At 34.7% G+C, this 16107-nt stretch overlaps 1 pseudogene; it reads left to right on the forward strand.

The window, feature by feature from the left end:
- The window catches only part of LOC128241057 (uncharacterized), a 21212-nt pseudogene extending 9796 nt beyond the window's left edge, over positions 1-11416 (forward strand).
- Positions 11417-16107: the final 4691 nt, after the last annotated feature.

A 16107-nucleotide genomic window follows, 5' to 3' on the forward strand; every position in this document is an offset into this window, starting at 1 on the left:
ATCAGAAAGAAGATGAAAACACATAAATATCTCACAGATTAAATATTTTCTGCTTCACTAGAACTTTGCTTACTTCCGCAAATTGTTTCAGCTGAGAAAGAAAATCATCTTCAAGGTGGCGTCATTGCTGGCATCGTTATCAGTAAGTATATATTTAATGCTTTATCAACGAATTCTAAAACCTAGATTAATATCTTTAATACATGTTCTCGTTAGACAATTTGTTTTTGCACAAAACCTTATACAATAGTTTATTCAGGGCTTTTATTGTTAGGAAAGACCTGGGTTCATATAAACGTCTTGAGTCTGAGTAAGAGACTTAGCCGAAGAAAGAATAAATTTCTATTGTGTTGTAAAATAATATTATTGGAGCAAAGATGGTAAAATGGTGTATATGTTACGAATAATCTGTTCTACAATCAGGTACATAGCTTTCCTAAAAATAAGTTATGTAATAGATATCTTAAAACGATTCAGAAGTCATTTTTTTCTGAGTCCCAAATCAGGGCGCTATCAAATACATTTCCTGTCAAATCGATTTTTTTTCTTGATTTACCTTTAAGTATAAACTAATTATTGTTTCAAATTAATATAAAATGTATAAATAAAAATAACTTCATTAAAGGTGTGCTGGTTATGATCGGAATGTTGTTGGCAATTGTTGTGCTAATGCTGCGAAGAGGTTATATGCAGCCGGTACGACGGGGACTCCAAGCAGTATCGGTCAGGTATAGGAGATCATTGGCCGGCAATCACGTTTTCGGTGAGGTAAGAATATGCATATTATTTTTCTTATTTTATTTATTGCTTAGTGTGGCTTCGATATAACTTATGAGTGTTTTCCTTACTCATAGAGAATAAGTATCTTCCATGGCGTGAGATAGGTTCATCCTAATATGTATGTGTAAATGACAGAAACAAGCTCAGTAGCCAAAAGTTTAAACATAATTCCGCTTAATGGCACAGGGAAGCCGAGCGAAGGGTGTTTTGCGGAAACGAAGTAAAGCGCTCGTGGGCTTGGATGTTTTATTTGTTGAAATGCTTGTGTGTATTTGGAAAAATAGAATCCATATGGGTACATTTGAACCTTTGCTTGGGAACAAGATAACGATTCCCAGCATCGTCAAATATAAGAATCCACTTATCTTTGGTGAGCGGAAACATTTCCGGGTTAAAACTTGATGACTATAAATTTCAAACAGGATAAAGCTTTGTGTTAAACATGTGTCAACAACTGTTGTCACCACTAAGGTTTTTACGGACATTTTTAATTGTTATCAATCTGATGTTCAAACCAATTATTGTTACTAGTGTGTTTGAGTACATGCAGTTTAGTTTAAGTTCAATTGTTTTGTTTCTATCAGATATTTGATTTTTTATAAACAACCAAAGTATGCTTATGATAGATAATTGAACTAAGTTATTAACAAGACAGTCTATTTTATTTACCAATACTACCCTGTTTGTTAATTATTCTTGTGATATATAATCCACCCGAGTTTTCAACAGAATTTGTAAATCATTTTTATTTGCAACCCTGTTTGCTCATTGTATGTTCATGCACGCATTCTAGTATTTGCAGCACATCTCATGAATAGTTTAAGTAAAATCTTCATAGTGGATATAATAAATGGAAAGAACTACATGTATATGTTTTCAATTTTATTTGCAATATCAAAATCGTGTTCAGGAGCATGATGACAAAAGTTGACTTACATTTTGCTTTTTGCAATAAATGTTGTTGTTTACATTTATTTTATTGTTGTTGTTGTTGTTTTTATTATTATTGGCGTTGGTAATGCTGAAATGATTTCATTTCAGAACCCTGGGTCTAATACAAACTCTATGTACATCTACGGTGACATGGACTTCTCGGACCTTAATTCTTGGCAGCTAGCTCGTGATAACGTCAGCCTGCAAAGCATTATGAAGTCAGGGTCGTTTGCTGACATTTACACGTGTACCATCGCAAACAATGGCAACACTGCGGTTGCCAAGCTTCTAAAACGTAAGTATCTTTTTGTTTCATAAGTCGGTAAAACTAACCTAGTATGTTTGCATTCGTTTCATAGTGATTCTAGGGTCAATATAAGTATACGCAATTCAGGACACCCCCTGACAATCTATGAAAAACAAAAACAATATCCTGAAGAGACAAGTATATCTTAAGCATAAATATACCACTAAATAGTGTTATTTTTACCTACTTGCTACATGTTATAGGAGTACAATGCAAACAAATAAAGTTTTACCGTGCACAAAAAAAAATTGCCTTTTCAGAGGGATTTACAAAACAAGACGAACATCTAATGAAAGCCAAAATCAATTTCTTTTCTACCGTTGTTGGAAAGCATGAAAATGTTATCAAGTTTATAGGAGCAGTTATCGACGACACAGTCAGTAAGTATCTTTAAAAAAACCTTTTAATTTTTAGTAAATATATAATGATATGGCATTTCTTGTGATAATTTCTTGACCTCTTCGCGGATGATTCCACTTTGCACACATCGTGTTATTGAGTGAGATATATATTCAAAAACATTGCAAAAAGATTTGGATTCAGTAGCTTCTTAGTGCTTTAACAACAACATTTTAATTCATTCAGGAAAATCAAAATGCATGTTGATTAACAAAGGTTTCAAATCAAAACCCATCAACCTGACATTGCTATAAAATAATACGGCTATTGAACAACTTACACGCCTTACTGTTCTTATTGATAACCAATTGAATTGGAAAGAGCAAGTTTTCAAGGTTTGTAGGAAACAGTATTCAAAAATAGCTGTTCTAAAAAAATGATTACCTTTTGAGCTATGACATGCAAACACTATTTTACAAGGTGTATCTGTTATCAACAATGGGCCATTCTTTTACAGTATTTCGATCGCCAAATTTGATAAAATATATCATTTTTTAAAACGCAAGTTGATATTAGCTACACCTGTACAAGTGATATAAAGGTAATATTTATACTATTGAAACAACCTTATTCATTGTGATTTGCCAATTATGTTTTCTAATTTCATGTGAATGACTCTCCGATACTCGTATTGGGTATCATATGAATTGTAGTTTGAAATTAACAATGTATCTGCCGCCATGTATATATGTTTTGTATATGACCTCACTTGCCATGTTTATGGTATGAGTGGATAAACGGTGTTTGACTTGTTCTATAGGGAGCAGATGTATACATTCACACACATGTAAAATTTATATTATTCAGAGAAAAGCTGCAAAAATATTTTTACGAAAACCTGTTAAAACTACCGTCTCCGTGGCCTAATGGATAAGCGTCCGCCTACGGAGCGGGAGGTCGTGGGTTCGATCTCTGGCCGCGTCATACCAAAAGACGTTAAAAGTTGGTACAAGTAGCTCCCTTGCCTGGCGCTTGGCATTTAAAGGGTAGTGCTTGGAAAAGTGGTGTACTCAGTACTGGTTTAACCCAGGAAAGTTGTACCCCGTGTATCGGTGCTTTACACCGAGCACGTAAAAGAACCAAGGGGTCTCTTCGAAAAAGAGCTAGGGTCTCGCACCCGGACTTCCTTGTATCCCACCACTGTCTCTTCAGCGTGCTGTCCCTTCAGCAAAAACAAAGGACCCCGTTGGAAATAAGTGCTTGCACTTTCACGGGTTATCCTTGATCGCAAGGTCTAAAGAAATACATACACACATACACAAAACTTCAGCCAGTCCATTATTCGAGGAATTAGGCTGGATCTCGTTTGACAATAGATGTAAATTCAATGTTTGACTTATTATCTATACGTGTTTGCATGGTCTCATGCCTGAAAAAGTGAAGCTATTTCATTTACCAATAACACAACTACTCATTACGGTCGGCATATCCCATACCTATACACATAATGATTTAGGTTCCATTTGCTACAAGACTAACTATGGTAAAAGTCATTTATTTATTTTACTAAATCCTTATGTAATTCTTTACCGCTTTTTAGTTCCGAATTATCATCAGTATCTGCATTTAAAACACAATTCAAAAAAACATCTTAATATGACAAAACAATAACTTTAGTGGATGACTGTTTAAATTGTTTGTTTTAATTGGGATTTATTTTTGTCTTTTATAATTTTGAACATTTTATATGTTGTGTTTGAATGTCATCGTGTGTGTTATTATTTCAATGAGAAATGTATACTAATAGGTTTGTAGAATCCATTTAAAACAACATTGTAAAAAAGATACTTAATGTGTTATCTTCATGGAATAAAGTTATTATAATTATTATTATTACTTTGATAAGCTTTGCTCATTAACGGAGCATATTAAACCCAAACTATACAGATGTTTCCTTCATTTGTATGTAAAAATTATTCTTATTGAGGGCGTTTTAGAATGCACATTTTACTGCCAAGGCGCCAATCGGAGCACATCGGCAATTAAACATATGGATGGTTTAGAGAGTTGGAATTAGTTACATTTTACTACGATACAGGTAGATCGCGTAAAAATTTCAATTTAAAAGTTAAAGTGACACTCTTATTTAAAATCGATACATACACATGTATAACACACATTAAATTTGACTAATAAATCTTTTACTAATTAGTAAAAAATGCATTTATTGAAAATCTTTGTGACCTATAACAAAATTATAACCGTGTATTTAATAGAAGAAAGCGCAAGAATATTAAATGATTGGTGAATGCTAAAAGATTAACTGTCTAATTTAGTCTCATAATTTAGAAATACCGTGTTTTATGCTCATTTCCTTAAAATTAAACGCGGTATCCTTCGTAAGAATCATTGTTTTCGACTTTAATTAATCCCTTCTGCAATATTAAAACAGACTCATTTATTGTGGTAAGTCTTATTTGGGAGTAAGAGTTCATCTTTAAGCCTCAGGACTTGATTCTTAGGAATCTGAATTATTTACACTTCATTGGAAATCAATTTCGATCTTAGTAATAAAAAACACAAAACACTACACATAACTATTATGATTATTATTATTAGTTTCACAAACAAATTTAACTTATGCAACGACATACATTCGATGTTGTTTTCGTTGAAAAATCGCCGAGGTCATGCTTTTGGACAATTAACCAAACAACATTTCTTTTTAGTGGGACCGTTCATCATATTTGAATACTGCGCAAACGGACAGCTTAGTGACTATCTTCAGACAATGAAATCCAACGTGACTTTAGATGCACAGGAACTATTATACAGGTTTGGCCTTGGTATAGCCCGGGGTATGGAGTACTTGGCTGGAAAAGAGGTATATTGAACGTAAATAAAATGTTGACTTACAGCGTGAATATGTGACAACATTTATTTAAAAATATAGATTATAGTTATTCGAATGACGAGCTGAAACAATAGCAAATATTTCAAATTGTCGAGTAAATGTTCTGAGGGTAATTTTAATTAATACATTGAATAAGAGGTTTACTATTAGCCAATCAAAACAATGTATTCTTTAAATTAATTCTAAGTTAACTTTGTTATTAATAGGACCCTTGGTCAATTGTAATTGTTGTCAAGATTTAACACCCTATATTGAAACATTTAATAAATCTAGTAGTTAATAAATATTTGAGTTGATCCTGATCTGGCCAACAAATACAGGTACAGTTCAGATAAAACTGTCTAATAAGGTTTCAGTTCAGAACCTTTATTTGTGGTTTTAAAATATGATTTGGTATCATCTTTAAAACTGTTTTGATACTGATGCAAACTATTATTGTATGTTGAGAGGACTATTAAGTTATCATTACGATATAAACATGTATATTGCAATACTCCATAATATCACTTTTTTAATTAATATTCTGTATATATTTATTATTTAATCACTCCAACTGGTGGGAATGAAAGAAATATGTTTACCTCTCTAACCATAGTTATGGCACATATGTAGGTTGTCCATCGGCGACTGGCAGCACGGAATATTCTACTGGACAGCGCTCTTGAAGTTAAGATTGCTGGATTTGGACCCATGGTTGTGGACGAAGACAATGGAAAACGCGTAACTACAGATAAACAGATCCAGACTCAATTATATCAAACGCTTAATAAATTACTTTACCACAATGCTCGTGTAGCGTAACCGCATAGTTGCACGATTACCGCCCTTTGTTATAAATTAGCCATTTGCGCTTACAAGTTAAATGTCTGGCGGTGTATTTCAAAGGTTAGTTTTACATTTTAGACTTATTTATTCCATACAACTATTTTATTAGCGACAATAATAATTAAAGAAATCATGTTAAACATTATTAATTAACCGGGAGTTGTTTTCATAAAGAGTATAAGTAAAAATAAAGCTGTCTCCCTTTATGTTTTCGCAAAGTGGAATATACCCGTTTTACCCATCTTAATAATGAACTCGTCCGCCCGGTGAGTATATAAGCGCGTCGCTTAGCTAAAAGATTCATTCTGTGTTTGACCGCCGTCGAGGTAATATCAAACAGTAAACCGGAAATAGTCTTTTGAAGGCAAATAATTAGAGTCTTGACTTTCTGGCTGTTTATTATTGAACACAGAGCATTGCGATCTGTGGGATAAAAAGGCACCAGGAACTTGACATCTACAGGGTTATCTAGCGTTCCAGTTCAAGTAGCCAGATACATAGAGCATTGCGATCTAGTCTGGTGAACGGAGCTGGTGGCTAGAAACTCTAATAAGCCTCATACCTGACAACTGCGTTGGCCACAGAGCATTGCGATCTGCGCGCTGACAAAGGTTAAGGTATTTTGCATCGCCAATAAACAAGCTTCCGTAAGAGAAAGCCATTCATCATTAAAGTGACTGAAATTTATATAAACCAATGCATAATCTTTGAACCCTGATTATTTGGTTGATTATGTTTTAACTCACCAATCATTTTTCGAATCATTTGTTTTAATCATAAGGCAAAGTAGCCTGAGGAAAATTTATATAAGAGCGATCCATATAGGCTCTACGACACCGATTGAACATACAGCCGGCACGTTACAAAATTTGGCGCCCAACGTGGGGCTACATTAAATATGGATCGAACGTCATCACAGCCAGACCTATATGAAGAGTTAGAGATGATGGCCAGAGAAATCGAACATTTAAAGCGGGAGGTGCACATTCTACAACTAGAGAAAGAAATAGCGATGGCACAACGGGACTTGGATTTGTCCTGTAGCAGGCTTGTAACTTATATGCCTAAGCCAGGGGTTCACACGCGATGTGATGTAGGCATACAGACACCTGCTAGGACCGATTTTGTCACAGAGAGGCGACGGTTAAAAAGTGAGCCTGGGACCGACGAAGCTGGGGTCGGTACTGTTTGTGGTGGTCTGAAACCACAAGCAATTGAGACTTGTCAGGGCCAGACAAGTAAGCCATTAAGGGCTGGAGGCTTAGCAGGTAGTGACAAACGTACCGTAATGAAGCCGGCTACGTTTGATGGAAATGGTGCCTGGACTGATTATAAGGCACATTTTGAAGCTTGTGCCATGTTAAATGACTGGGATGATACCCAAAAGGGTCTTTATTTGTCAGTGTCATTGCGAGGACAGGCACAAGGTGTTTATGGCAATTTGGCCAAGAAAACAACTAATTACACGGAATTAGTTCAAGCCCTTGAGGAGAGGTTCGCTCCTCCACACCAGACTGATCTATATAGAGTTCAGTTAAAGGACAGGCGACAGAGAGCTACAGAGTCGATGACTGAGCTAGGGCAAGATATTCGTCGCCTGACGAACCTTGCATATCCAAGCGCACCCGTAGACGTGCGCGAGACATTGGCAAAAGAGCAGTTTGTGGATGCTCTGGTGAATTCGGATATGCGATTGAAGATAAAACAGGCTAGGCCTGTGAATTTAAATGACGCAGTGTGTCATGCTGTAGAGCTGGATGCTTTCTACAGAGCGGAAAGAAAGAGCAAGGGAATGGTGTGCCTTGCCGCAAACGAAAGTCCGACGATAGCGTATGAGGTAAAGGAACTTATGAAGAAAATGCAGGAAATGCAATGCACTATTGATAAGTTATCAAAGGAAATGTGTAGTCCGTCACATTCACAGATGAATTACGGCTGGAGTGGAAACGTCCGTAGCCGTAAATGGGGTCTTAACAGGGACAACGGAAAAAGATGTTTTGAATGTGGGTCAAAGTACCATTTGAGAACGAATTGTTCCAAACTAAAAGCTTCTCAATCCCATGCGAATACGGGTGAGCGTACATGTAAGAGAAAAGAGCCTTTATGGACAAAAGATTATGTTCAGTCGATATTCAGTTGGACAACGGCGAAAACTAAGACAACTGAGAAAAGGGATAAGGACATGGGATGGATAAAAAGGGCCGGAAGAACCTGTGAGAGTTGTACAAAAGTGTTCAAGAGAAGAGCATACATGCTAAAACACGTGCGAAAAGTACATCGTGGGAAGGATAGTGAAGTTCAATGGGAAACAGATCGGTCGCTAGAAAGAAAACCAAATGTGTTCATGGAGGACGAAAAAGAGCCAAAGAGCACACTGGAAGAGACAGCAGTCGGTATTGAGAAGCGGAAAGCAAGTGTGCCTACAGCGGAAAATAGTAAGGGCATTGAAATGGTGAAGTTTGTAGCGAAGAAAGGGAAGTCGAACATTCAGAAGATAGAGAAGACCAACGTTATCTTCAAGGGCAGAATCTTCGGGAAACAAACGTTCCAGCCAGTGTTTGCTTCCAAGAGGAAGTGCAACGACGTACCTTCCAACTCTACGCTAAAGAAGTTCTGTTTTCAGCCGAGAACGTCTGTGACTGAATTACAGACAGATCTGGTAATGATCAAGGAAGAATCAAGGGATCAGGAGATGCAGACGGAAAATGATGAGCCAGACGAACACATATATCAGAATAAGCAATTTGTTTGCAAATATTGTGGCATGCAGTATCGGGACTACGTCATGTATTGCGCTCATGCTGGTTGTCACAATATAAATACACCTTTGAGATGCAACATTTGTGGGCAGGATCAGAAGGACAGTCAATCATTCTATGTTCATCTGACTTGGGGACACAAGTAGAAACTGAACCAGAATAACATTTGTTTAAATGAGATAGTTAAGTTGTGAAAATGTTTGTATCTTTTAAGTGTTGAAATTACTGTGAATTTGTGGCATTAACATTTACGAAACATTTTTAAGAGGAGAAATTATTGAACTTGATTGACATTTTAAAATTGCATATTGTATCATGTTGTTTGTGGTTACAAACTTGTTTTATTAAAAAGTTCATTGTTTGATCATTTTTTTTTATTAATCATGCAGGGACGCATGAACTCGGAGGCGTGGGTAATGTAGCGTAACCGCATAGTTGCACGATTACCGCCCTTTGTTATAAATTAGCCATTTGCGCTTACAAGTTAAATGTCTGGCGGTGTATTTCAAAGGTTAGTTTTACATTTTAGACTTATTTATTCCATACAACTATTTTATTAGCGACAATAATAATTAAAGAAATCATGTTAAACATTATTAATTAACCGGGAGTTGTTTTCATAAAGAGTATAAGTAAAAATAAAGCTGTCTCCCTTTATGTTTTCGCAAAGTGGAATATACCCGTTTTACCCATCTTAATAATGAACTCGTCCGCCCGGTGAGTATATAAGCGCGTCGCTTAGCTAAAAGATTCATTCTGTGTTTGACCGCCGTCGAGGTAATATCAAACAGTAAACCGGAAATAGTCTTTTGAAGGCAAATAATTAGAGTCTTGACTTTCTGGCTGTTTATTATTGAACACAGAGCATTGCGATCTGTGGGATAAAAAGGCACCAGGAACTTGACATCTACAGGGTTATCTAGCGTTCCAGTTCAAGTAGCCAGATACATAGAGCATTGCGATCTAGTCTGGTGAACGGAGCTGGTGGCTAGAAACTCTAATAAGCCTCATACCTGACAACTGCGTTGGCCACAGAGCATTGCGATCTGCGCGCTGACAAAGGTTAAGGTATTTTGCATCGCCAATAAACAAGCTTCCGTAAGAGAAAGCCATTCATCATTAAAGTGACTGAAATTTATATAAACCAATGCATAATCTTTGAACCCTGATTATTTGGTTGATTATGTTTTAACTCACCAATCATTTTTCGAATCATTTGTTTTAATCATAAGGCAAAGTAGCCTGAGGAAAATTTATATAAGAGCGATCCATATAGGCTCTACGACACCGATTGAACATACAGCCGGCACGTTACACTCGTTAGGGCACCATACAAAATACATGTAAATCTAAGCTTTGTTCTTGCCCTGGGCTTGTGTTATCAGTTTTATTTGATCTAGATTAAAATCTTATTATACAAGTGTATTTTTGAAGTGATTTCTAAACCATTGCAACGCTTATATCTGAATATGTTATGTTTATGCATTACGAAATATTAATTGATTGACATTTTATGACTGTAATGACATCCCCGCAATGTTCCAGGAGCGTATTCCAATCAAGTGGATGGCTCCCGAGTGTTTGAAGACAACAAAGGGTGCGTCAGAGAAGAGTGATGCTTGGTCGTACGGCGTCGTGTTATGGGAAATATTTTCTCTCGGTGGGTGCCTTTATAAATATATATATTATAATATATATAGTAATATAATGTTTATTTTATTATTATGATAAACTCGTTAACGAAACTACTATGTTACTGGAAACTCCTGTAAAACCCTGTAAAATACTCTAGGTTCAAAATGAGGTATGATGCCAAAATATTGATGCCGACTTTAGCAAATAGCACATACTTTAAAATTCTATGCAAAGTTGATACAGATGAGATAAGGATTGTTTTATGATACTAAGAACGGTCTTTTACAGGTGATGCGCCATATGAAAACATGCGAGGAAAGGAGATCCCAAAAAAGCTGAAGAGTGGTTACAGGCTTCCCAAACCAGAAAAGAGCGATGACAAGTGAGTCTGCCTTAGCATTATACATGTTCCAGTTCAATTAAAGTTGATGCATTCTTTGTCAGTAGCAAATACGGGTTATGTTTGCATTTGGAAACTAGAGAGTCTTACATAGGAAAATGCTTTATACTCCGATAAAACGGTGAATGTCAACAAATCCATCTTTGAAAAATGGTATAACGTTGTGACGTTATGATGTATACCAGATAACTGTTTCTGTACTAAATTCCTACAGTTAAGTTTTGGATGTAATATATCCAATCTAATTAAAACCAGATCCCCAATACACGCTTCACGACGTTACGCTATGTACATAACGTAATGAAATGAAATGAAGTGAACGTCACGATATGATTTTAATGAGATTGTAATATATCAAGCCTTATATACGTTATATTTATACACTTTTAAGGTGGTATGGCGTAATGACGCGATGCTGGGAAGCCAACCCAGATCAACGCCCGACATTCAAAACCATAAGAGGAGAACTGGACGAGATGTTTGTGGCCGCGCCTCAAGACGACTACTACTACTATAGGAAATAGGTTTTGACGATCGAACGAGGAGCAGATTGTTTATATTGAAAAATGATGTCAAAGTTTTGTGGTTCTAGGTATTGGAAATATAGTACAACTGCAATACTTTGTACATTTCCAGAGCTATATTTTTGTTTTATTTGTGACGTGAAAATGAAATGAAACGAAATAGTATGGTTATATGACAAACTTACATTACTGTGTTAAAATGAAATTTCAAAATAACGATTGCCTGCTTATGAGAACCAGTAAATGCCTCGCAATAAATGAAAATGTCACTTTTTTCCTCAGCAGCACTTTTCTCCATTTATAATGTTGACCCGTAACTACGAAAAGTAGCATTTGTCCATAAAAATATTGGAAAAAAATGTATATGTCCTACAGTATTTTTCAAATCATCTGGTGGTAGACATTTGAATTATATAAGACCTGAACGTCTTCGTATACCAATTCATACAGTATTATTGAATAACACTTATGAAGTTGAGAGGCAAATACAGACAGTAATAATTTACAAAGCACATATTGAAACAATGTATATATCTGACAGTATTTAAAAGTTCATATGGTGACAGACATTAGACTTATATTAGGCATAAAATACTGCGTATTTCAATTTATATATTATCATGGTTTTATATTTCAGTAAATGAATATAAAATATGATATTGACATGCTAATACAGACAGTCGTATGTGTCCATGAATGTATTGAAAATATTGAATAGGACTCAGACTTGCTGATAATGTCTTTCATTTATGGTGTTGAAAATTAATTACACAAACATTGAACATATTATCTTAACGTATTTTCAAGTTCAGCTGGTGGTGGACATTTGAATTATAGTACACCTGTTCTTCTTTGTATATCAATTCAGAATTGAAATGTAAAAATAAGAATTTCTTATAGTGTTATCGATTCATATCTGAGAGAAAATAGCATTTTTACAGTTGACAAGCAAAAAAAGACAGTAATATATGCCTATCCAAACATCGAACAGATGGTATATATATCTTAGCATTTTCAAATTTGTCTGGTGGCGTACATTGGACCTAATGTGGGCATATAATACTGCGTTATTTAGTTCAAATGCTGTTATGGTTAACAGTTAGTAAAGGAATATAATTTATAAAGTTGACAATTCAAGCAAATACAGACAGTAATATTTCACCATACACACATTGAACAGATTATATATATCTTGTAGCATTTTCAAATTTAGCTGGTGGCAGACATTGGAAACATAGTAAACTTGATATGCTTCGTATATTCATTCATATATTTTCATTATTTTATATTTGAGTAAATGAATATCCTTTATGAAGTTGATGAGCACTAACAGACAGTTATGTAGGACAACACAAACATTGAACTGATTGTATATGTGTAAATATTCGAAAAATGTAAAATGATTTATCCCACCTCAGATAAGTAGATCCAATAATTTAACCATGCTAGATATTCTTATCCTGCCCACGGGCGAATATAAAATGCCCGAATGGAACTCCTTTTACCACATTGTAATTCCCTCCCTTGTTGAAGACTGTCGTCAGTAGCATCAACGAAATCTTGTCTTATGGTAATATTTAGAACGCTAATTAATTATTTCTCGCTTCAAATGTCACCATAAAACAGTTTTCAGGCACCATTCAAGAAATAATGCTTCATTCTTCTTAGAACTATTTAAAAAGACCGATTTGACTATTAACATTAACTGGATCATTGCGCGTATATCCATGATAACCACGTGCTATCACATATCCATACGCAATTATTTTCACTAAGCAAAAAAGAGTTCCAGCAAAAAATATTTTTTTTTACTTAATTTTGTTTAACTGAGGTGGGAGAAAAAGCATCTGCCATAGCCGCTCGTATAAGATAGGTTCATCCCGACCCTCGCGCAGGGTGTTTTGCGGAAACTCGGTAAACCTCGTTTCCGCAAAACACCCTACGCTCGGGTCGGAATGAGCCTATCTCACAACCTTGGCCATGGAAGATACTTATAATCATTTATGAAGTTGACAAGCAACTACAGACAATAATTTTTGACCACTTAAGTATTAAATGCATTGTACATATCTACATATCTTACATCTGTTTTTTTTTAAAAAAACATTCAACTGACTGTAGACATTGGTATTATAGTAGACCTGTAATACTTCTATATCAATTCAAATATAATCAATATTTCGTATTTGAATAAATGAATACCATTTATGAAGTTGATAGGCAAATACAGACAATAGAAATATACCATTCAAACAATGAATAATTTGTAAGCATCTTATTGTATTTTCAAATTCATCTAGTGGTAGACATTTGAAATATACTATACGCGTAGTTCATTGAACTGATCATATATATCTTACAATATTGTCAAATTCATCTGGTGATAGACATTTAAAGTAAAGCATACCCGTTTTAGTTCATATCAGTTTATCAATTATAATAGTTTCATATTTGAGTACATAGTTAACATAACTAAAGTTGACTAGAAATTCCAGAAAAAAAATTGACGATACAAATATTGAATATAGTGAAGTTCCCATAGTGAATACAGTATTTTTAAGTACATTGGGTGGTTGACATATAAATTCTGTAAAAGACCATAATGTCGATTCAAAACATCATCAAGGTTTCATACTTACATACTTACGTGATATTATTTATGAAGTTGTCTTCAGAAAGTTAAATACATATTTGACCATACACTTGTTAAATGGATTTTATGTATCAAACAATCTTTTCAAAGTGTGAAATTAAACATTGCAACAATTAAAGTAAACGGTAAGACATATTGTATTTAAAGAGCCATGGTTATTTGAATACGTTACATATTATATACAATGTTGACGAGCTAGGATCAATCCTTAACACATTCACATTCGTCTGCTAACACATACGCTTTTATTTATTAATATATTAATTGTATTACCTACCTGCTGTGTTGTTTTTTGTCGTTGTTCAGTGTAATAATATTATGTGGTCATATTGTTGCTAACCGCTAGCAGTGTGCATACTCATTGGCCTCTTAAATATTATTTAAAGATGCACTCTTATTCTTACATACGATTTACCACAATTAATAGTAAGGTTTTAGTATTCCAAAAAGGTTGAATAAATGTCAAAAACAATGGTTCTTATGAAAGATATCGAGTTTATTTTGAAAGAAATGAGCATAAAACACAGTATTCTACCTTATAAGACTAAAGCGGATCACAGTAAATCTTTTAGCATTCACCATTCATTTAATATGTTTGCGCTTTCTGCTATGAAACGGTTTCACGGTTTAATCTTGTTATCAGTAGTTAATATTTTCCATAAATGCATTATTTAGTTATAAGTAAAAGGTTTATCAGTCAAACTTCATGTTTGTTACACATGTTTATGTATTGATTTTGAATAAGAGTGTCAGTTTAAACTGCCGTTTATCTGAGCGTTAATCGCAATACAACAGCCTTTGTAAAAAAGTGATAAATGTAGCAACTAGCCCAGAAAAATAACATTCCTCAAAACAATTACATGTACTAATCTGAAGTTTGCTGGTTCGATTTTGTGTCATTTTTGGCTTTCATTTTATGTTGATGCATTACTAAAACATGACTTACATAATATATAAACAACAATTAACTTCATCGTGTCAGTTAGAAACTTGACTGTCAATCCAGGGGTTGCAAGGTCAATTCCCCGCCGCACCACTTAAATAATACTAATCGTCTTCCGAAAGGGTCCCGTCTGATAGTGCTATACACTAGAACACTTTACAGAATCAAAGTAGCTCTTACCAGGTTCATATTTTGTCTGTCCGCAAGGTTCCAAAAAACTTCACTTACAGTTTTATTGAAGCATTCGCCAAATGGACAAGGCCCGGGTACGAATATAAATAAGCTTACACACCAAACTACGAATGTCATTACGTTAAAAACTGCTAGTTTAATGATCACTGCATTCCTGTAGAAAACCAGGTTTCCCATAAAAAAAAACTGATACAAGCAAATTCCTGAAAGGAATAAATAGTCCAAAGTTGTTTCAAAACAATGCTCTTAAAACAAACAAAGTAAATGAATAAAATTAATACAACCGTTTTGACGAACAATTTCTGTGAAATTTCGATGTTTTTAAACCACAAAATGGCAGAAATAAGCCACCATGCTAAGTGCTCTTGTTCAGAAGAAAAACAGTTTTTAAACTGATGTTTTGTTGAAAGTTATTTAAATATTATCTAAAATCTTGACAGGATAAAAAAAATAAGCAAAGAAGTTCTATGGATCGGCTTGGCTGCCAGATAATAGTTATATAGGACTTACCATAAGTCCTGCTACCCCCAGCCGAAGCTTTTTGTTGAATGATATGTATTTTGTTTTGTTTATATATTATTATTATTATTATTATTATTATTATTATTATTATTATTATTATTATTATTATTATCATGCTTACAACATAAATTACGCAACGCCATTGGTCAAGGCCTGGTCACGCGGTGACCCCATATTTTTTCTTATTGGGTCACCAAATCTATATCGTATCAAAATTGCGTTTTTTCCCGACTCCGATGAACATTCCGATGAATAATTGAAACATTTAAACATGTAAACAGGTTGTCGACGTGATACATACATTACGGGGTTAGTAGATGACCCTGTTACTTATCATATCATCCCCATCACTTCCTTCCCCGCTTTATCATGAGCTTAACT

This window comes from Mya arenaria, chromosome 7 (assembly GCF_026914265.1).
Source record: "Mya arenaria isolate MELC-2E11 chromosome 7, ASM2691426v1".
NCBI lineage: Eukaryota > Metazoa > Mollusca > Bivalvia > Myida > Myidae > Mya > Mya arenaria.